Raw genomic sequence first — 25,002 nt, 5'->3', positions numbered from 1 at the left:
GAGGCCTCTCTTTTTATTTGCTTTTATTAAAACGGTCCGGGCAATGTTTTAGGTGTTAAAGGTTTTAAAGCAGAACTCAAGGCAAAGATCTAAAAAGTAATAATATCATTTAATCCAATTATATGATTATTAGAAAAATGTTATCTACATATTTATCATACTGCCCTTTTTTATATGTCCGCGGAGGTGCAAAAAAAAAATGAAAAAACCGGTAAGTGAACAAAAAACATTGCAAGTGCAAAACACCAACACAAGGGGTGCGCTTTCCCACGTGGAAGAAAAATATATTTAAAATATATTTTAAACATATTCTTCCCAAATATATTGACATATATTTGAAATCCTACAATTTTGGCCGTATTCAATATATTCAAAAATATTTTTATATATATATATATATATATATATATACACACTGTATGTTAAAATATGTCTTTATTACAAAATATATAAAAAATATTTTTAAAAATACATATTTTTAAATATACTGTATTTCTTTAAAAATAAATTGAATCTAAATTTTTGGAATGCATTTACAAATATATGTTAAAATGACTTTTTGATAAGTTAAAAAATATATATTGTTAAAAATATTTTAATATATTTTGTAATATATATATATATATATATATATATATATAAAATGCATTTCAACATGCAACATATAGATATATATAGATAGATAGATAGATAGATAGATAGATAGATAGATAGATAGATAGATAGATAGATAGATAATAGATAGATAGATAGATAGATAGATAGATAGATAGATAGATAGATATTGATATAGTTATATATATTATTGATATGTATATTGAAATATATTGAATACGGCCAAAATTGTGGTATTTCAAATATATTTTTCTTCCATGTGGATAGCTATTAAAGAATTGTTGAAATGGGTGCTACCAAGTAGTGCTAGTATATATATACTGTATATATATATATATATACAGTGGGGATCGAAAGTTTGGGCACCCCAGCTAAAAATTTGTATTAATGTGCATAAAGAAGCCAAGGAAAGATGGAAAAATCTCCAAAAGGCATCAAATTACAGATTAGACATTCTTATAATATGTCAACAAAAGTTAGATTTTATTTCCATCATTTACACTTTCAAAATAACAGAAAACAAAATAATGGCGTCTGCAAAAGTTTGGGCCCCCTGCAGAATTTATAGCATGCACTGCCCCCCTTACAAAGCTGAGACCTGCCAGTGTCATGGATTGTTCTCAATCATCGTCTGGGCAGACCAGGTGATGTCAATCTCAAAGGTTTTAAATGCCCAGACTCATCTGACCTTGCCCCAACAATCAGCACCATGGGTTCTTCTAAGCAGTTGTCTAGAAAACTGAAACTGAAAATAGTTGACGCTCACAAAGCTGGAGAAGGCTATAAGAAGATAGCAAAGCTTTTTTAGATGTCAATATCCTCTGTTCGGAATGTAATTAAGAAATGGCAATCATCAGGAACAGTGGAAGTTAAAGCAAGATCTGGAAGACCAAGAAAAATATCAGACAGAACAGCTCGCAGGATTGTGAGAAAAACAATTCAAAACCCACGTTTGACTGCACGATCCCTCCAGAAAGATCTGGCAGACACTGGAGTTGTGGTACACTATTCCACTATAAAGAGATACTTGTACAAATATGGTCTTCATGGAAGAGTCATCAGAAGAAAACCTCTTCTACGTCCTCACCACAAAAATCATCGTTTGAACTTTGCAAATGAACATATAGACAAGCCTGATGTATTTTGGAAACAAGTTCTGTGGACCGATGAGGTTAAAATGGAACTTTTTGGCCAGAATGAGCAAAGGTACGTTTGGAGAAGAAGGGGCACAGAATTTAATGAAAAGAACCTCTGTCCAACTGTTAAGCATGGGGCTGGATCAATCATGCTTTGGGGTTGTGTTGCAGCCAGTGGCACAGGGAACATCTCACGAGTAGAAGGAAAAATGGATTCAATAAAATTTCATCAAATTTTGGATGGTAACTTGATGCCATCTGTGAAAAAGCTGAAGTTAAAGAGAGGATGGCTTCTGCAAATGGATAATGATCCTAAACACACCTCAAAATCCACGGGGGATTACATCAAGAGGCGTAAACTGAAGGTTTTGCCATGGCCTTCACAATCTCCTGACCTCAACGTAATTGAAAATCTATGGATAGACCTTAAAAGAGCCATGCGTGACAGACAGCCCAGAAATCTCAAAGAACTGGAAGACTTTTGTAAGGAAGAATGGGCAAAGATACCTCAAACAAGAATTGAAAGACTCTTGGCTGGCTACAAAAAGCATTTACAAGCTGTGATACTTGCCAAAGGGGGCAGTACAAGATATTAACTCTGCAGGGGGCCCAAACTTTTGCAGACGCCATTTTTTTGTTTTCTGTTATTTTGAAAGTGTAAATGATGGAAATAAAATCTAACTTTTGTTAACATATTATAAGAATGTCTAATCTGTCTAATGTCTAATCTATATATATATATACAGCATGTTGAAATGTGCTTTTTATATATTACAAGTATATGAAAAATATTTTTTAAAATATATATTTTTAAAATTTATTATTCAGATTTTTTTAACATATAAAAAAGTCATTTTAACATATATTTTTACATATATTTGTAAATGCATTCCAAAGACGTAGATTAAATGTATTTTTAAAGACATACAGTATATTTGAAAATGTATTTTAAAAAATATTTTTCATATATTTTGTAATAAAAACGCATTTCAACATGCAGTATATATATATAAACATAGAAATATATTGAATACGGCCAAAATTGTAGTATTTCAAATATATGTCAATATATTTGGGAAGAATATTTTTAAAATATATTTCAAATATATTTTTTCTTCCATGAAGGAGCGGGACCTCTACCCTGATCCCTCTGGGTGCTCAGCTTCTGACAGGAATATAGGGTTTCCAACATGGTCCACCTAGCCAAAAGACCAGGCGGGCCCATTTCCTTGTGGCCAGCTGAAGCCAATCATCAAGTACTTGGCCAACGGGCTCTTCCAAAGAGACATCCCCCCCCCCTCCCCAAGGAATGGGAGAGGAAGGAACCTAAGGGCCACACATCTTCCCCTTAGATGTCAGAGCAGGCCTGAGGACTCATACTCTCCATCCAGTGAGAAAAGAAAAACACAAGTAAAAGATGACAAGCATGGAAAAAAATAAATATGTGGCCCTACAATTGTGCACTGGCTAAGCCCTGAGGCCCGTAGCAAAAAAATTACCCTGGCCTAGCCCTAAAAGTCGCAGCGCAGGAAAAGTGTTTACAGCTGTGACCATGTGCACATTTCACACGTGGGATCCCATCCCCGTGTGCTACTAACAGCACCCCCGGGGTGACCACTCTCAGGGGGCACAGCACTGCGGACTTTCTGCCTCCCCGGCCCCTTGCCAGACAAGGTAGACCCATTCAGATCGGGAGGAACTGGGCCCATCAGGTTTCCCTGGGGAATTACTCCCGTGCCTCAACTGCTTGTGGGTGTCCCAGTTTCTGTCCCAGCAGGTACTAGCCATCAGAGCCCCCCATCATACCAGAAGGGGTACTATACAGCCAGCCATTCTCACCAAAAAGCATGAATGATGGTGGAGCGCCCCTACTGGACATTGATAAGAACAGATACTACACTTGAATTTAGCCAAAAGACCAAGAAGCAGCGAGTGGAAGTACATGTATCAGGGATCACTCTGACCCAATACAGCTTTATAACATTGCACGTGGCTGTCAGTCTGAAAGGCTTTCAGTCACCGGGAGCATACATGAGGTGACCACCAGGGTGGTGACAAAGGATGGAGGGTGCAGAAGGGGCAGATGCCTCAGCCACAGTGGTCCCATGTGAAAGGGGAGGCCCAACATGATTAATTCCTGCCAGTGGTGTCCCGAGGCAGGTGCGAGGGGTGCGGTCTGCACCGGGTGACACGGACCGCACGGGGTGACACTGGACCCGCTCCACGAAAAGGATTGGATTGGATCGTCGGCTTTCTTTACAACTTACCTTTTCTTGGAGCGGGTCCAGTGTCACCCCGTATAGGTTGCATGCCAACGATCCTGCGGGGATCATCAGCATGCAACCTATATGGGGTGACACCAGTGTAGCGGCAAGAAAAGGTTTCAACCAGGACATGCGCAGTTGCTTCAGGGGGGACATATCTACATGGGAGGCACATCTTGCTGCTACACCGGACTCACTTCAAGAAAAGGTAAGTTGTAAAGAAAGTCGACGATCCCCACAGGATGGATAGGATCTGCGGATTGAGCATAGTGGATTGGAGTCCGATCCATTATGCTCAATCTGCAGATCCGATCCATCCTGCGGGGATCGTCGGAGGGGGTGTCACCAAGTGTTACTGCACCGGGTGACACCAACCCTAGCAATGCCTCTGATTCCTGCCCCTACAGGCTGACAAGAGGAGCGACGGTAGCATCACTATTCTCATCAGCATAGATGTGGAGAGGAAGAGATAGCTTGGAGGAGGTGCAGGATGTGCTCTCTCCTCCAGCTCCTCCTTTCTGCCAGTGCAGTTCTCCTCGATACAGGAGTAAACACATGATTGCTACTAGACTTTCTGCTGCTGTTTTACATCCAAGGCCACCTCCCCCCTAAACTGCTCCTGTTCCTGCAGCAGAAAATGTGCTTAGGGTAAGCAAAACCTATGAAGTCTTTTATATCTGTACTGTAGATGGCTTTAGAACAGGGGTCTCCAAACTTTCTAAACAAAGGGCCTGTTTACTGTGGTTCTGGCCAGACCGTGGCCAGTAAGAGTAGAAGATGCCTCAATGTCAATGGGAGTAAACAATATCCCATCACTGATATTAGCAGAAAAATTAGTTCCCTTTCCTTAATGTCAGTGGAAGGAATAGTGCCCCATCGTTAGTGTCAGTGGGAGGAATAGTGCCCCATCATTGGTGTCAATGGAAAGAATAGTGCCTCGTCTTTGGTGTCAGTGGGAGGAATAGTGCCCCACCGTTAGTGTCAATGGGAGGAATAGTGTCCCATCATTGGTGTCAGTGGGAGGAATAGTGCCCCATCATTGGTGTCAGTGGGAGGAATAGTGTCCCATCATTGGTGTCAGTGGGAGGAATAGTGCCCCATCTTTGGTGTCAGTGGAAGGAATAGTGCCCCATCATTGGTGTCAGTGGGAGGAATTGTGTCCCATCATTGGTGTCAGTGGGAGGAATTGTGTCCCATTCTTGGTGTCAGTGGGAGGCATAGTGCCTTATCATTGTCATCAATGAAAGAAATAGCGTCCGAATATTGGCTTTAGTGGGTGGAATTGTGTCCCATTGTTGGTATAAGTGGAAGGAGTAATGCTCCAAGGGCCATATATAAGTGAGCAATGGGCCACATCTAAACCCTGGGCTGATTTATTGCCCTTCAGACTTTAGTGATAATAGAAACTGTTCTGGTGTCAGTGGTAATAAACAATGCCCCATTTTTTATATTGGGAGGGGAGGGGTGCCTCATCATTGGTGCCAGTGGAAGGCATAGTGCCCCATCATTGGCATTATTGGAAGGCATCATTGGTGCCAGTGGAAGGCATAGTGCCCCATCATTGGTGTCAGTGGGTGGAATAGTGCTCCATCATTGGTGCCAGTGGGAGGAATAGCACCCCATCATTGGTGTAAGTGGGAGGAATAGTGCCCCATCATTGGTGTAAGTGGGAGGAATAGTGCTCCATCATTGGTGCCAGTGGAATGCATAGTGCTCCATCATTGGTGCCAGTGGGAGGAATAGTGCCCCATCATTGGTGCCAGTGGAAGGCATAGTGCTCCATCATTGGTGCCAGTGGGAGGAATAGTGCCCCGTCATTGGTGCCAGCGGAAGGCATAGTGCCCCCCAGGCCACAGATTGGAGACAACTGCTTTAGGGAGAGACATGACCTTTTGAGTTAGGACAATTCTTAAATGTCCAGTCAAAAGGCTCAGGGGAAGGTCAACCAAACAATACTGTATCTGAAAAAGAAGAAAATGTGGTCACTCCCTGGTTGTGTAGTGCGGCAGGAGTATGTGAATCTAAAAACTGGCTACATAGAAGGGAAATAATCAGATTGGCAACAGCTGACAGAAAAGAAAGGGTACCCAATCCAGACTAGGGATGAGACAATGGTTCAGACTAGACTGGCTGTTTGGATGTTCATCTGACCAACCAACCTTTTTCCCATTCGGACCCCTGTTGGGCAGGAGCCAAGCATCTTACATAGACAATGTACATTCACCGGCTACTTTGTTAGGTCCACCTTGCTAGCACCGGGTTGGACCCCCTTTGGTTATATTCACAGCTCACAACCAATTATTGTTTTACAATAATCAAGCGAGATGAATGTTTATACTAGGCTTTCCCAACCACACACCTAGAAGCCATATTAGTCCAGGAATCATTAGTCACAGGGGCAGACTGACCATTTGGAAATGAGGGCCAGGGGTCAGTAGGGGGCCCCATGAGATGCCCCTAGTACCTTTTTCATAGGCTTTTTTGAGTTTGGGCAAGGTCACAGGGGCCCCATGATCCCCTATTGCCCAGGGGCCCCATGAGTTGTCAGTCCGCCCCTGCTAAGTCATGTAATAAATGTTGGATTGTCAGTCAATGATCACATATATAAACAGATGTAAAACAACAGTTTAAAAATGCATTAAGGTAAAATACGTATTTGTTGCCCCCCTAAAGAATATAGCTATTTTGTTTCTGTTGTTGTGTTCTGTAGGCAGACTGTTAGGTACAGTCAGGTCCATAAATATTGGGACATTGACACAATAGTAACATTTTTGGCTCTATACACCACCACAATGGATTGGAAATGAAACGAACAAGATGTGCTTTAACTATTATTTATATCCAAATCAGGTGAACGGTGTAGGAATTACAGCAGTTTGCATATGTGCCTCCCACTTGTTAAGGGACCAAAAGTAATGGCAAAATTGGCTTCTCAGCTGTTCCATGGCCAGGTGTGTGTTATTTCCTCATTATCCCAATTACAATGAGCAGATAAAAGGTCCAGAGTTCATTTCAAGTGTGCTATTTGCATTTGGAATCTGTTGCTGTCAACTCTCAAGATGAGATCCAAAGAGCTGTCACTATCAGTGAAGCCATCATTAGGCTGAAAAAACAAAACAAACCCATCAGAGAGATAGCAAAAACATTGGGCGTGGCCAAAACAACTGTTTGGAACATCCTTAAAAAAAAGGAACGCACCGGTGAGCTCAGCAACACCAAAAGACCCGGAAGACCACGGAAAACAACTGTGGTGGATGACCCAAGAATTCTTTCCCTGGTGAAGAAAACACCCTTCACAACAGTTGGCCAGATCAAGATCACTCTCCAGGAGGTAGGTGTATGTGTGTCAAAGTCAACAATCAAGAAAAGACTTCACCAGAGTGAATACAGAGGGTTCACCACAAGATGGAAACCATTGGTGAGCCTCAAAAACAGGAAGGCCAGATTAGAGTTTGCCAAACGACATGTAAAAAAGCCTTCACAGTTCTGGAACAACATCCTATGGACAGATGAGACCGACATCAACTTGTACCAGAGTGATGGGAAGAGAAGAGTATGGAGAAGGAACTGCTCATGATCCGTCGCATACCACCTCATCAGTGAAGCATGGTGGTGGTAGTGTCATGGCGTGGGCATGTATGGCTGCCAATGGAACTGCTTCTCTTGTATTTATTGATGATGTGACTGCTGACAGAAGCAGCCGGATGAATTGTGAAGTGTTTCCGGGAATATTATCGGCTCATATTCAGCCAAATGCTTCACAACTCATTGGACGCTTCACAGTGCAGATGGACAATGACCCAAAGCAGACTGCAAAAGCAACCAAAGAGTTTTTTAAGGGAAGTGGAATGTTCTGCAATGGCCAAGTCCATCACCTGACCTGAATCTGATTGAGCATTTCACTTGCTGAAGACAAAACTGAAGGGAAAATGCCCCAAGAACAAGCAGGAACTGAAGACAGTTGCAGTAGAGGCCTGGCAGAGCATCACCAGGGATGAAACCCAGCGTCTGCTGATGTCTATGCGTTCCACACTTCAGGCTGTAATTGACAGCAAAGGATTTGCAACCAAGTATTAAAAAGTGAAAGTTTGATGTATGATTATTATTCTGTCCCATTACTTTTTGTCCCTTAACAAGTGGGAGGCACATCTGCAAACTGTTGTAATTCCTACACTGTTCACCTGATTTGGATGTAAATACCCTCAAATTAAAGCTGACAGTCTGCAGTTAAAGCACATCTTCTTTGTTTCATTTTAAATCCATTGTGGTGGTGTATAGAGCCAAAAATGTTAGAATTGTGTTGATGTCCCAATATTTATGGACCTGACTGTACATGAGAAGAAGTGATGATCTATTGATATTTCACAGATGGAGATGATCAGTATTCTATAAATGACAGACTTGCCCCCCTCCTGTGCTCCCTGAAGCATCGTCTTCCTATCGATTCCCAAGAATAATTCAATGTCTGTTTTTCTCTAGCGGACCGTTTCCATCACTTATATTTAAATGGGAAGATTCATTTCAAGTTGAACGTTAAAGTGGTTCTGAAGGCTGAAGGGTTTTGGGGGTTTTTTTTAACCAGGGAAATGGTCCTCTTTATATATGTATATAGGGGGAGAGGGGGGAAAAAAGAAAGAAGGAAAGAATAAATAAAGTGAAAAAGAAAAGGGAGAACAAGAGAGAGAGAAAAATAGGGAACAAAAAAGAGAAAGAGAAAAAGAGAAAAAAGGAAGGAAGGAATTGTTACACTCACTTATAGATTACTTATCATATATGCAGATACATTTTATACATACATATATATATAAGAAAGAAAGAATGAAAGAAAGAAAGAAAGAAAGAGAGAAAGAGAGAGAAAAATAAAGAAATGAAGGAATTGTTACACTCGCTTATACATTACCTATCATACATGTGTGGATAAAATTTATATATATATATATATATATATATATATATATATAAAAAGAATGGAGAAAGAAAGAAAGAAAGAAAGAAAGAAAGAAAGAGAGAAAGGGAGAAAGAAAGAAAGAAAGAAAGAAAGAGAGAAAGGGAGAAAGGGAGAAAGAAAGAAAGAAAGAAAGAAAGAAAGAAAGAAAGAAAGAGAAAGAAAGAAAGAAAGAAAGAAAGGGAGAAAGAAAGGGAGAAAGAAAGGGAGAAAGAAAGAAAGAAAGAAAGAAAGAAAGAAAGAAAGAAAGAAAGAAAGAAAGAAAGAAAGAAAGAAAAAGAGAAAAAAGGAAGGAAGGAATTGTTACACTCACTTATAGATTACTTATCATATATGCAGATAAATTTTATACATATATATATATATATATATATATATATATATATAAAAGAAAGAAAGAAAGAAAGAAGAAAGAGAGGGAGAAATAGAGGGAGAAAGAGCGGGAGAAAGAGAGGGAGAAAGAGAGGGAAAAAGAAAGAAAGAAAGAAAGAAAGAAAGAAAGAAAGAAAGAAAGAAAGAAAGAATAGGAGGATGTACCAAGAAAGAAAGAAAGAAAGTATAGGAGGATGTAGAAAGAAAGAAAGAAAGAAAGAAAGAAAGAAAGAAAGAAAGAAAGAAAGAAAGAAAGAAAGAAAGAAAGGAAGAAAGAAAGAAAGAAAGAGAAAAATAAAGAAATGAAGGAATTGTTACACTCACTTTAGAAAGTAAGAAAGAAAGAAAGAAAGAAAGAATAGGAGGATGTACCAAGAAAGAAAGAAAGAAAGAAAGAAAGAAAGAAAGAAAGAAAGAAAGAAAGAAAGAAAGAAAGAAAGGAAGAAAGAAAGAAAGAGAAAAATAAAGAAATGAAGGAATTGTTACACTCACTTTAGAAAGTGAGAAAGAAAGAAAGAAAGAAAGAAAGAAAGAAAGAAGAAAGAGAGGGAGAAAGAATAGGAGGATGTACCTCGAAAGAAAGAAGGAAAGAGAGAAAGAAAGAAAGTAAGAAAGAAAGAAAGAAAGAAAGAAAGAATAGGAGGATGTACCTCGAAAGAAAGAAGGAAAGAGAGAAAGAAAGAAAGTAAGAAAGAAAGAAAGAAAGAAAGAAGGAAGGAAAGGAAGGAGGAAAGAAAGAAAGAAAGAAAGAAAGAAGGAAGGAAAGGAAGGAGGAAAGAAAGAAAGAAAGAAAGAAAGAAAGAAAGGGAGAAAGTATTGTTCAAGGTTCCAAGAAAGAAAGAGAAAGAAAGAAAGAAAGAAGGAGGGAAGACAGAAGGAATTGTTACACTCACATATACATTACTTATCCTTTATGTGCTGATAAATGATATATATACACAGTGTATATTCTGTCCACTTCCAGCAGATCTCATTCCCTACATACCACAGTCAGCCCGTGTGCTCCTATATACAGGCAGTACATACTCCATGTGAGGCTCGCAGTCTCTATATGTTGTACACATTGCTGTATATTATAGAAGAATGGAGTTTCTCCTGTAATGCAGTTTTTTCTGAAGGCGGCTCAGATAGCCGTCATATTCCCCCACAGCGGGATCTGTGACAATGTTTACTATTAATACCGCGAGGCTGATAAGAGGGAATAAATAATCTATATTTGTTTGAAAAAGATGTTCCCGTGTTTCCTAAAACAAATTTTGGCAGATGATGACCTCCACTGCTGGAGACAATTACAATTAGAGGCAGGCTCCTGTATAGTTAGCGGGCTGTCATTCAGAAAAAACTCATTTTTTTTAATTAAACAGATGGCGATAACAAAGAAATTGATGAACATATACTTGTTTGCCTGCTTGACTAATTTGCATTTCTAAATTATTCAGGTAGCACTGCAATTAAGCTTTAATTGCTTTTAGATAAATGAAGGTATCAGAAAGAATGTAAAACTCGGATTATGTTCCCAAGAAGCGATGTCCTCCAATGACGGGCGAACAAAATAAAATGTGTACCCTGCCACTAAAGTGGAACTCCGGCCAAGACTTACATAGTTAGTCTGGCTGAAAAAAGACAAAAGTCCATCCAGTTCAACCATATTAAAAAAAAAAAAGATTCGAAGAAAAGGTGAAAAAAGGTTCGCACTTTGGTCAGAACTTTGGCGGATTCAGTGATTTTGGATATGATCTGTACCAGTTTTGATCCTCATGATTACCCATTATGTTAAAGACTTAAAAAAGTTGGAAGTCTTCAGGCCGCCGAAACGCGTTGGGTGTTCTGTGTTGGCATCGGTGAATCAATACAAATGTTAAACGTTTTTGGACTTTCAGACTACTTTTTGGCACTTTCATTAGATGGTATACAGGAGAATCTTTGTCTGTGTCATGGATCCAATACCATTGGACAACCTCATCCTGTGCCTGCTCCTGCATGTGTGTAACCTGGACACACATGGGACTTATTAAACACTTTTACTTCAACCTCTTCGCACCAGCGGTATGCAAATGTGTGGCCTCCCGGCCTCTGGGCCTTGACCCCGAGCGGCCGCATATTTGCGTGCAGGGGCAGACTGACCATTTGGAAACTCGGGCACAGCCCGAGGGCCCGGGGTCAGTGGGGGGCCCCATGAGATGCCCCTGGTACCTTTTTCATAGGCTTTTTTGAGTTTGGGTAAGGATACAGGGGCCACATGATCCCCTATTGCCCGGGGGCCCCATGAGTTGTCAGTCCGCCCCTGTTTGCGTGCAATTAATAAAAACATGTGCTGAGAGTGCGTGCCCTGCACACATGTCCGGTAGTCATGGAGAGGTCCTGATCTCCTCTTTCGATCGGGACCTTTCCCGATCATGTGACTGCCGCGATGGTGAATCATGGCGGTCACATGACCTTAAAACCCCGGCTTCTAAAACCCTTAAAGGGCCGGGAGGCGCCGGCGCCAAGGGGTTAAACAAAGCGGCCTAGCATTCTCTCTCTGTATATATTATATTTATTTATTATTACATTTTATTTTATATATATACCTATATAATATTGTATTTATTTATTTTTTATTATTATTTTTTAAATTATATTTTATATATTTATAAATATATATATTTTTTTGTGGTGAAAAAGGATATTTATGCAATAAATAAAAACGATTATATACCTAGCATTCTCTCTCTCTCTCTCTCTCTCTCTCTGTATATACAGTAATATACAGTACATATATATTATTATTATTATTATTACATTTTATTATATATATATATATAATTTGTTTTATTTTTTATTTTTTTTGAGAAAAAGGATATTTATAAATAAAAACAGACACATATATATATATATATATATATATATATATATATATATATATATATATGTATATATATATAAAACAATGTATTTATTTATTTTTTATTATTATTTTTTTTAATTTATATATATATATATATATATATATATAATTTTTTTTTTTTTGTGGTGAAAAAGGATATTTATGCAATAAATAAAAACTGACTATATACCTTTGAAAAATAATTAATTAACATTTTGTATTAGTGATATTATATTAATTAAAAATATATTAATAAATAAGAATAACAAAATGTCTCAACCTCCTAGTTAGGTTGCTAACAGAGATGTGCACGCCAAAAATGTTCGCTTCATTTCAGATGCATTAGTTCATTGAAGAAGTTGGTCATATTCGTTATGCTGAACCGATTTTTTTTTTCGAAATTCGTTTATCTTTGACATTCAATTTTTATATTCATTGGTCTGGGTGGATGTAAAACATTTAACAGTTTTCCAGTAAGATTGCTATATATTCGATATATTATTGAATTGGACGGATTCGAATCAGACGTATATATATATATATATATATTTTTTTTTTTAAAGGATATTTACGCAATAAATAAAAACCTATGATATACCTTTGAAAAATAATGAATTAAAAACGGGTATTAGTGATATGATATTAATTAAAAATATATTAATAAATAATAATAACAAATTATCTCACCCTTCTAGTTAGGTTGCCAGCAGACATGTGCGGGCCAGAAATTCTCGCTTCATTTCGGATTCATTAGTTCATTGAAGAATTTCGTCATTATACTAAACCGATTTGTTTTGGAAATTCATTTTATCTTTGACATTCAGTTTTTATATTCATTGGTCTGGGTGGATGCGAAAGATTTAGCAGTTTTTTAGTAAGATTGCTATATATTCGATATATCTTATTGAATTGGATGGATTTGATATTTTGGGATGTTAGTTCAACCCACCAAGAGACGGCAATATCAATGATTGGACAATATCGACTGGCGTTGTGTGTATCTGAATTAACAAGTGGAATGAAACTCGGATCCTTTCGTTATCCGAGAATGAAAGTCATTTTCCCGTGGGCCTGAACTACTACTGCATCATGTGACATCATCCGAAACAAATGCATTTTATTATAACTTTATTTTTCAGATTTGTTGCCATTTCTTTCCGTGTCAGTGCGGAAACTCGGATACATCCGAATCTTCGAAAATTAAAATTTTGATTGAAAAATAAATCAAAACAAAATGACGCGTGCATGTCTTGTTGCTAGGTAAATTTGGTGTTTGGCTACTTCTGTAGTCAAGGGAGCAGTGATTGTTTAAGTTGGGCTTTTTAGGGGTTCACATTCTGGGAGTTCATTTACTTCCCCCTTCAGCTAAAAGCAGCTTCTTGAACGTAGGGGAGGAACATTCAAATAACCAGACTGCATTTTGATCAATGCCTAACCAATCCCTGGAGAGGTTGTCTTTCCCTGTGTAGCGCCCTCTTAGTGCAGCTAGGGGGAGCTAGACCCTAATGATTAGTTAGGAGCTGGTTAGCAGCTGGGGTGTAATAGCCAGAGGTGTCAAATTGTGTTCAGGACTGAGAGACTCTGCAGGCCAGCTCCTCTGGAATTTCTCCCTGCTCTGAGGCTTTCAGAGGAGGGCCTTGGAGGCAGTGGGTGGATCTGTGGAGTGGTTGGCTGCGCTCTTGAGGGACCTCAGCCAATCCCCAACAGAAGGCTTGGCAAGGGGCTGGGACTTCCTTAAAAGTGTAGGAGCCTGCTCAGTAGGGAGAGGTGGAGAGAGAGAGAGAGAGAGCTGAAGGAAGATGTGAGGCTGGAGGAGGAAGGCTGCCTGGAGACCTAGTGAGATGGGGCCTGCCTGCGAGCCTGGAGATGGTAAGGAGGAAAACTTAGGACTCACTGGCCCCTGACATGGACCACCTATATGGCAGAGATGGAGCAGCCAAGCTGATAGGCCTGGTAGCAGCAGCCAACCCACAAATGGTATAGAAGAGGATCTGAATGAGTACACCTGCACCCCTTGGATGGACTGGGTGGATTGGGGGAAGGAGCACTCTGGTGGGAAACCATATTAGTCCTCTGCTAGTGACTGTTCACCTCAATTAAAGGGACAAGAGCCAGATCCCCTGCTCAGGAAGAAAGTCTCCAGATTGCTGGGTGAAGAGGAGTTCATCTACAGTCTAGGGTGGTACAACCAGGAGCTGCTGGCTAGCACTCCAACAGAGACTGTGTTGCTTCAAGAAGGGGAAGTTGTGAATAGTTCAGGGAGTTGTCCTCAGATATTGGTTCCCTTGGGCATCCTATACCCCCCCTTACCCTAACCAAGTCCTAATCCCCTCAATAAAATATCAAAACCAACGCTCAAGGATTGATTTCTGCCTCCGGATGAAAGCTCGTGTGGAAAATGCTGGATGACTGGCTGTGCAGAGCTAAAGGGGGACCCAAATTTCTTATCAACCCTTAACGGGGTAGTTCTACACTGGCAAGGAGATGTTCACAGCCTTCAAGGGGGTTGTCACCCCTCTGAGGCAAGCCTTGGATTGTGCTGCTCTTCTCTGAGGTCTCGAGTGTGGAGACCTCTAAGGGACCTGGAACTTGCTGCATGACTTCACCAACGGGATCTGGCCTTTAGAAGGATTTCACTGAGTTGTGGTTGGAGGAGGCTGGAAGGTGGCAGCTGTCCTGAGGACCAGGGGCAGACTGACCATTTGGAAACTCGGGCACTGCCCGAGGGCCCGGGGTCAGTAGGAGGCCCCATGAGATGCCCCTGGTACCTTTATCATAGGCTTTTTTGAGTTTGGGCAAGGACACAGGGGCCCCATGATCCCCTATTGCCTGGGGGCCCCATGAGTTTTCAGTCCACCCCTGCTGAGGACTTGTCAGTAATGACCATATGAAGCCATTTATTATCACAAAGTTGTTTGGCTCATTTTTAAATCCTAATGATAACAGAAATCCCCCAAATGGCCCGGATCAGAAGTCTCCGCCCCCTGGAATGTTCGGCCTTGGTGCAGACACACAAGGTGACACACACGAGTTACAATGGCAATTAAAGAGTCAATTTCCCACATCTGTAACTTTTTAAATTGCAATTAGTGTCAGTGTATAAATAGTCTGTTTGCTCTCACCTGGATGCACTGAGCAGGCTAGACACTGAGCCATGGGGAGCAGAAAAGAACTGTCAAAAGACCTGCATAACAAGGTAATAGAACTTTATAGAGATGGAAAAGGATATGAAAAGTTATCCAAAGCCTTGAATATGCCAATCAGCATTGTTCATACACTTAATAAGAAGTGGAAAATTCGGGATCTCTTGATACCAAGTCAAAGTCAAGGTGACCAAAAAAGATTGCACCTACAACTGCCAGAAGAATTGTTCGGGATACAAAGAGAATCCCACAGGTAAGCTCAGGAGGAAAACAGGCTGCTCTGGAAAAAGATGATGGGGTTGTTTGAAGGAGCACAGTACAATGATACTTGAACAAAAATGAGCTCCATGATTGAGTTTCCAGACCAGGGAATACATTATTTATTTCAGGTACTTACATGGGTCAAATTCCGAACAAATTTTCTTTAGAAAATCAGAAATTTTGTGCGCTTTGTAATTTGATGGTGCCACCATTGATTTTGAAATTTGACCAACAGAAGCCTTTTGGCGTCCATACACGGGTCGAATTCCAAACAAATTTTCTTTAGAAAATCGGAAATTTTCTGCGCTTTGTAATTCGATGGTGCCGCCATTGATTTTGAAATTTGACCAACAGAAGCCTTTTGGCGGCCATACACGGGTCGAATTCCAAACAAATTTTCTTTAGAAAATTGGAAATTTTGTGCGCTTTGTAGTTTAATGATGCCGCCATTGATTTTGAAATCCAACCAAGCCTTTCATTTCACCTCGTGTTGCTACAGAAAAGAATTTTCGTGACCAAGAATTTTCTTTCCTTTTCAGGTCACAGCTCATGCTCATTTCTCTTTCAATTACATTTCTCGCATGATTCTCCCACCATAGATTAGAAATTTGTTCGTTTTTCAAAAAATCTCAACCGTGCCCAATCACTCCAATTCGATGATCGCTCGGAAATTGTCCGTTGCTATGGCCCACTAACGGCGCGAAATTCAAAAGAAAATTCTTAGAAAAGATTTTCGAAAAGAAAATTCATTTGTAATTTGACCCGCGTGTGGCCGGCTTTAGAATGTCTCATTTCTCAACAAGTGCTAAGGAGAAGATCACATATACTGAAGAGGCTTGCCTTACGGTTCCCAGTCATAAGGTTTGAGAACACTCAGAAAGTCACCTCATCGTCTTGAGATGGGGAAGTTCAGACTCAGGGAAAAGACTGTCCTCCAACTGTTATGTACTAAACGTTTAGGGGTATCCCATGCCCCTAACCCCTCTCCGGTTACAAATGTTATCAGCAATAAATCACAAAAAAGACAAACCCTAGGCTGTGTATTGGAGGCGAAGTGAATGGACTGTTGCTTGGGTGACTGATGGCCTCTATACTGTTTGGGGAAGAAACGGTTAAAATCAGTGTCCCCTGCTGGGTTAGCTCTACAAATATAATATATAATAATATAAATATATATTATAATAATACATTTTATTTTTAAAAAATATAGTAAAAGTACATTGACAATTATTTAGGCAAATTAGTCATGGAGTTGTCTGCAAGTTGACCAAAGTATGTTGATGCTGCTACATTTGGTCTGATCATCCACACATCAATGAAAGGGTTAATTTATATAATAAATGTATTATTATTATTATTTTATAATAAATTAAAGTTCATTGGGGAGAGTAGGAACCCCCATAAAGGCAGCAAGACATTTGGTCTGATCATCCACCCATCAATGAAAGGGTTAATTTTATAATAAATGTATTATTATTTTTATTATTATTATTATTATTATTTTTATTAATATTATTATTATATAATAAATTAAAGTCCATTGGGGAGAGTAGGTACCCCTATAAAGGCAGCAAGACATTTGGTCTGATCATCCACCCATCAATGAAAGGGTTAATTTATATAATAAATGTATTATTATTATTATTATTATTATTATTATATAATAAATTAAAGTTCATTGGGGAGAATAGGAACCCCCATAAAGGCAGCAAGACATTTGGTCTGATCATCCACCCATCAATGAAAGGGTTAATTTTATAATAAATGCATTTTTATTATTATTATTATTATTATTATTATTTTTATTATTATATAATAAATTAAAGTCCATTGGGGAGAGTAGGAACCCCCATAAAGGCAGCAAGACATTTGGTCTGATCATCCACCCATCAATGAAAGGGTTAGTTTATATAATAAATGTTTTTTATTATTATTATTGTTATTATTATTATATAATAAATTAAAGTTCATTGGGGAGAGTAGGAACCCCCATAAAGGCAGCAAGACATTTGGTCTGATCATCCACCCATCAATGAAAGGGTTAATTTTATAATAAATGTATTATTATTTTTATTATTATTATTATTATTATTTTTATTATTATATAATAAATTAAAGTCCAGTGGGGAGAGTAGGAACCCCCATAAAGGCAGCAAGACATTTGGTCTGATCATCCACCCATCAAAGAAAGGGTTAATTTTATAATAAATGTATTTTTATTTTTATTATTATTATTATTTTTTTTATTATTATATAATAAACTAAAGTCCATGGGGGAGAGTAGGAACCCCCATAAAGGCAACAAGACATTTGGTCTGATCATCCACCCATCAATGAAAGGGTTAATTTATATAATAAATGTATTATTATTATTATTATATAATAAATTAAAGTTCATTGGGGAGAGTAGGAACCCCCATAAAGGCAGCAAGACATTTGGTCTGATCATCCACCCATCAATGAAAGGGTTAATTTTATAATAAATGCATTTTTATTATTATTATTATTATTATTTTTATTATTATATAATAAATTAAAGTCCAGTGGAGAGAGTAGGAACCCCCATAAAGGCAGCAAGACATTTGGTCTGATCATCCACCCATCAATGAAAGGGTTAATTTATATAATAAATGTTTTTTATTGTTATTATTGTTATTATTATTATATAATAAATTAAAGTTCATTGGGGAGAGTAGGAACTACCATAAAGGCAGCAAGACATTTGGTCTGATCATCCACCCATCAATGAAAGGGTTAATTTTATAATAAATGTATTATTATTTTTATTATTATTATTATTATTAATATTATTATTATATAATAAACTAAAGTCCATTGGGGAGAGTAGGTACCCCTATAAAGGCAGCAAGACATTTGGTCTGATCATCCACCCATCAATGAAAGGGTTAATTTATATAATAAATGTATTATTATTATTATTATTATATAATAAATTAAAGTTCATTGGGGAGAATAGGAACCCCCATAAAGGCAGCAAGACATTTGGTCTGATCATCCACCCATCAATGAAAGGGTTAATTTATATAATAAATGTTTTTTATTATTATTATTGTTATTATTATTATATAATAAATTAAAGTTCATTGGGGAGAGTAGGAACTACCATAAAGGCAGCAAGACATTTGGTCTGATCATCCACCCATCAATGAAAGGGTTAATTTTATAATAAATGTATTATTATTTTTATTATTATTATTATTATTATTTTTATTAATATTATTATTATATAATAAATTAAAGTCCATTGGGGAGAGTAGGAACCCCCATAAAGGCAGCAAGACGTTTGGTCTGATCATTCACCCATCAATGAAAGGGTTAATTTATATAATAAATGTTTTTTTATTATTATTATATAATAAATTAAAGTCCATTGGGGAGAGTAGGAACCCCCATAAAGGCAGCAAGACATTTGGTCTGATCATCCACCCATCAATGAAAGGGTTAATTTATATAATAAATGTATTATTATTTTTATTATTATTTTTTTTTTATTATTATTATTATATAATAAATTAAAGTCCATTGGGGAGAGTAGGAACCCCCATAAAGGCAGCAAGACGTTTGGTCTGATCATTCACCCATCAATGAAAGGGTTAATTTATATAATAAATGTTTTTTTTTATTATTATTATTATTATTATATAATGAATTAAAGTTCATTGGGGACAGTAGGAACCCCCATAAAGGCAGCAAGACATTTGGTCTGATCATCCACCCATCAATGAAAGGGTTAATTTTATAATAAATGTATTATTATTTTTATTATTATTATTATTTTTATTATTATATAATAAATTAAAGTCCATGGGGGAGAGTAGGAACCCCCATAAAGGCAGCAAGACATTTGGTCTGATCATCCACCCATCAAAGAAAGGGTTAATTTTATAATAAATGTATTATTATTTTTATTATTATTATTATTATTTTTATTATTATTATATAATAAATTAAAGTCCATGGGGGAGAGTAGGAACCCCCATAAAGGCAGCAAGACATTTGGTCTGATCATCCACCCATCAAAGAAAGGGTTAATTTATATAATACATTTTTTTTTTTATTATTATTATTATTATATAATAAATTAAAGTTCATTGGGCAGAGTAGGAACCCCCATAAAGGCAGCAAGACATTTGGTCTGATCATCCACCCATCAATGAAAGGGTTAATTTATATAATAAATGTATTATTATTATTTTTATTATTATTATTATTATAATATAATAAATTAAAGTCCATTGGGGAGAGTAGGAACCCCCATAAAGGCAGCAAGACGTTTGGTCTGATCATCCACCCATCAATGAAAGGGTTAATTTATATAATAAATGTATTATTATTATTTTTATTATTATTATTATTATTTTTATTATTATTATTATTATAATATAATAAATTAAAGTCCATTGGGGAGAGTAGGAACCCCCATAAAGGCAGCAAGACGTTTGGTCTGATCATCCACCCATCAAAGAAAGGGTTAATTTTATAATAAATTTATTATTATTTTTATTATTATTCTTATTATTATTTTTATATAATAAATTAAAGTCCATTGGGGAGAGTAGGAACCCCCATAAAGGCAGCAAGACATTTGGTCTGATCATCCACCCATCAATGAAAGGGTTAATTTAAATAATACATTATTTTTTATTATTATTATTATTATTATTATATAAAAAATAAAGTCCATTGGGGAGAGTAGGAACCCCCATAAAGGCAGCAAGACGTTTGGTCTGATCATCCACCCATCAATGAAAGGGTTAATTTATATAATAAATGTATTATTATTATTTTTATTATTATTATTATTTTTATTATTATTATTATTATAATATAATAAATTAAAGTCCATTGGGGAGAGTAGGAACCCCCATAAAGGCAGCAAGACGTTTGGTCTGATCATCCACCCATCAAAGAAAGGGTTAATTTTATAATAAATTTATTATTATTTTTATTATTATTCTTATTATTATTTTTATATAATAAATTAAAGTCCATTGGGGAGAGTAGGAACCCCCATAAAGGCAGCAAGACATTTGGTCTGATCATCCACCCATCAATGAAAGGGTTAATTTAAATAATACATTATTTATTATTATTATTATTATTATTATTATATAAAAAATAAAGCCCAGTGGGGAGAGTAGGAACCCCCATAAAGGCAGCAAGACATTTGGTCTGATCATCACCCCCCATCCATCAATGAAAAGGTTAATTTTATAATAAATGTTTTATTATTTTTATTATTATTATTATATAATAAATTAAAGTCCAGTGGGGACAGTAGGAACCCCCATAAAGGCAGCAAGACATTTGGTCTGATCATCACCCCCCATCCATCAATGAAAGGGTTAATTTTATAATAAATGTTTTATTATTTTTATTATTATTATTATATAATAAATTAAAGTCCAGTGGGGAGAGTAGGAACCCCCATAAAGGCCATGGTAGCTGTATGGAGCCGAGAACCCGAGAACTCAGAAAATAATTAGTTATGTGCTGTACCTCTCTAACCAAGAAAGAATTTTATATCAGATAACGGTTTCAAATCATTTTAATAAGTCATATTAGAATTTGCTCGCTGACAGCAATCTGTTTACATTTTTTTTTTGTGTGCGTGTTTTTATGAGACGCCTTTCTGCCGCAGAAAATAAACAAATGAGGGCATTTAAATGCACATTCCGTAGGCATCACCTTGGCGGATAAAAAGTTGCTGAAAAGACAATGAATTGATTGTATTAAAATATTCCTTGTAAATCCTCAGATTTGTGTCTGCGCCAACGCTGAAACATGATCTTGAATATGTTTGAGCGGCTGAATAGATTTCACGGTGACACATGATTAAACAGGACACGCCAAGATGGTGTGAGAACAAGATCATCATTTGCTGAGGCTTTCTATTGATGATTGTCATGGCAACAATCTAACGCTTTTGAAAATCAGGGCAATACATAATAAAAAACGTTTTTTCATTGCACTTTTATTTAAAAAACAAATATATAAAATTTTAATTTAATAAAAGTTTATTTTAAAATAAGTTTAGGCTTAATGAGAAAAAAATTATATATATATATATATATATATATATATATATATATACACTGTATATAATTTCTTTCTATTTTTTTTTGTTATTTAATTTAATTAATACATTTTAAATTTTAATTCAAATTTAATTTCAAGTTTTTAAATTTTTTATTAAGCCTATACTCCGGATAAATAAAAAATGTATATGAAATTAAATTCTACATAATAATTATATGTGATATTATAAAAAAAATTTAATTTTATATATATATATATATATATATATATATATATAGGAATAGGTGAGCCCAGAGAAACACACATGTGAAAGAACAGCAAGGAGTTGGAACTCAAGTTCCCTTGGAATGATTTTTTTTATGTGGTTCATCTTTAGGAGTTTGATGTCTAAGTCCACAGACCTGCTCCCTGGATGGATCATTGCAGTACAGAGAAGGTCTGCCCATCCAGAGGGATACCATCCACCAGGAGCACAGGGAAACCCATTCAAGGTAAAAGGATTACCTACACCGGTGCCACACCACCTTATATTAGAAGGAGGACCACCCAACACCGGATGACATCTGGAATAATTCATACAAAGCGCATATGCATTAATATGGTGAAGGTAATGCGCACTCACCGGACGCGCATTAGCGTTCGGTCAGTGCGCATTACCTTCACCATTATCACACGGATACCGGACCCCCTAACTATCAGAGCACAAGAGTCACTTTAGTCTGGAGTACATTACTATTTGAACTCTTTGCACCTTATTTATTTATAATTTATACTCTATATTTGCATTTATTCTTTTTAGCACTGCACTCTGGTTTAGATATATGTATATATAATTGTAATTGTGGGGCAGGGGATAGGATTCAGTTCCAACACAAGGCCAATAATGAAATCTGGAAAGCTCTTTCAAAGCATCCAGGCTTTGAGATCCTAACACCAGTTTGATCAGCACTTTTGAGTTTTGAGACCCGGGGAGAAAAATGCTATAGAATTCTTATTATTATTGTTATTATTATTATTATTGTTCTGTTTGGACACATGCAAATTACTATGACCATAAATCACCAGCACCAAAAAATAAAATTGCATAAATTATAAAACCAAAACAAAATTAAATGCTGCTGTACATAAGTGTAGCTTACACCAAAAAAGTATAACATCACAAACAGCGCAAAATAAATTGTTATAGTGCTAAATCAATATGTAAAAATATTATAAGATAATAAATTCACTATAAAATACAGTCCCACTCCAAAATTCCTGAAGAAAAATATGACAAGTGAAAAAAATAGATATAAAAAATGAAGAAAAAAAATCCTTAAATATTTAGAAAGTCCTTATTCCAAAAAAGTGTGCTTCCACCAGAAATTAGTGCTCAAACCAATATATACGTACCGCACTCACCAGATTATGGTGAAATAAACGCCTTTTAGGTATTTATGGGATCCTAGACCCTTATGATATGCCTCCAGAACTCCACTCCACCACAAGAAAGCTTTCCTCCAATTTTCAACACCACCAGGCTCCACTTCCCAGAGAAACTCAATGTAATGCAAATTGCTGACTGCCAATTTGGTACTGAGCATAGCGAGGTCCCACCCCCACAGAACTATTTATCCTGTACAGTAGTCTCTCAACTTTTTGACCCCAGAAGAGCCCCTAAAATATTTTTCAGATGTTGAGGAACCCTTACTGAAAGCAACTCATCTGGGGTCAATTGGGAAAATGCCTCATACATTGGTGTCTAGTTGGAAAAATGCAACCCAATAAAAATGATTAGGAAGACTTCAACCCTGATCAGTAGGAAGGCTACAACCCTTACGGTTGTCAGTAGGAAGACTGAAACCCTTTGCAGTGGCCAGTAGTAAAACTGCAACATTTACGGTGATCATTAGGAAGACTACAACCTTTTATGGCTGTCAGTAGGAACACTACAACCCTTACGGTGGTCATTGGGAAGACTACCACCCTTATGGTGGTCAGTAGGAAGACTACAACCCCTACGGTGGTCAGTAGGAAGACTACAACCTATAAGGTAGTCAGTAGGAAGATTGAAACCCTTTGCAGTGGCCAGAAGTAAGACTGTACCCTTACGGTGGTCATTGGGAAGACTACCACCCTTATGGTGGTCAGTAGGAAGACTACAACCCCTACGGTGGTCAGTAGGAAGACTACAACCTATAAGGTAGTCAGTAGGCAGATTGAAACCCTTTGCAGTGGCCAGAAGTAAGACTGCAACCCTTACAGTGGTCATTAAGAAGACTACATCCTTTATGGTTGTCAGTAGGAACACTACAACCCTTACGGTGGTCATTGGGAAGACTACCACCCTTATGGTGGTCAGTAGGAAGACTACAACCCCTATGGTGGTCAGTAAGAAGACTACAACCTATAAGGTAGTCAGTAGGAAGACTGAAACCCTTTGCAGTGGCCAGAAGTAAGACTGTACCATTACAGTGGTCATTAGGAAGACTACAACCCTTATGGTGGTCAGTAGGAAGACTACAACCCCTACAGTGGTCAGTAGGAGGACTACAACCTATAAGGTGTCAGCAGGAAGACTGCAACTCTTGCATTGGTCAGAAGGAAGACCGCAACCCTTACCATGCTCAATAGGAAGACTACAAGCCTTATGATTTTCAGTAGGAAGAAAGCAACCCTTACAGTAGTGGTCAGAATTACCCCTTCATGAGCAGCTAAAAAAGATCATTGGGGTCATGCTGCCGGTTTTGCTAAGTAGAGATGGCCCTGGAATTATGAAGGCACCATAAAATGAGAGGTCAATCAAGTTACCCCTAGAACCGTTGATGGAACCCTAGGGTTCCATGAAGACCCTATTGAGAATGGCTGTTGTGAGGTGACTGTGACTCCTGTTTATGAACATAGATAAGCTCAATTCACAAAGTTGTTTTTCTCTTGTTGGGCTGAAATTTTTTGCACACATTCATGGAACACTTAGGTGTGAATGGAGTCTTAAAGACAATTGTACCTGTACCTAGGTACAGGTTAGGTTCATATCTCTGGGTGTGGGGAATGAGTGCAAAATTGCACATGTCCCTGACCCACAGAGAAATGCCCTGCACTTTAGCAGACGCACAGAGGTACCATTAGTTATTCATGGCACCCCCATTCATTGGCAAATGAGGAATATTTTTGCATGAGCCTAACTGTATGGTGCCTCAGCACCATGTAGTTCGGTGCGGTTTGATTTTTTAAAAAATGGTTGAGGACTTCTTTTTCCCATGTTTCTGCAGGTAGGACAGACCATTGAAATGAACAGGTTGCTCTATGTGCAGAAAGCAAACCCAAGCCTAACTAGCTGGTTTAGTTCCCAAAGCCCATA

This window comes from Staurois parvus, unplaced genomic scaffold, assembly GCF_062004578.1.
Source record: "Staurois parvus isolate SC_StPar_1 unplaced genomic scaffold, SC_StPar_1.0 ptg000812l, whole genome shotgun sequence".
Taxonomy (NCBI): Eukaryota; Metazoa; Chordata; class Amphibia; order Anura; family Ranidae; genus Staurois; species Staurois parvus.
This window is presented reverse-complemented; position numbering follows the sequence as displayed.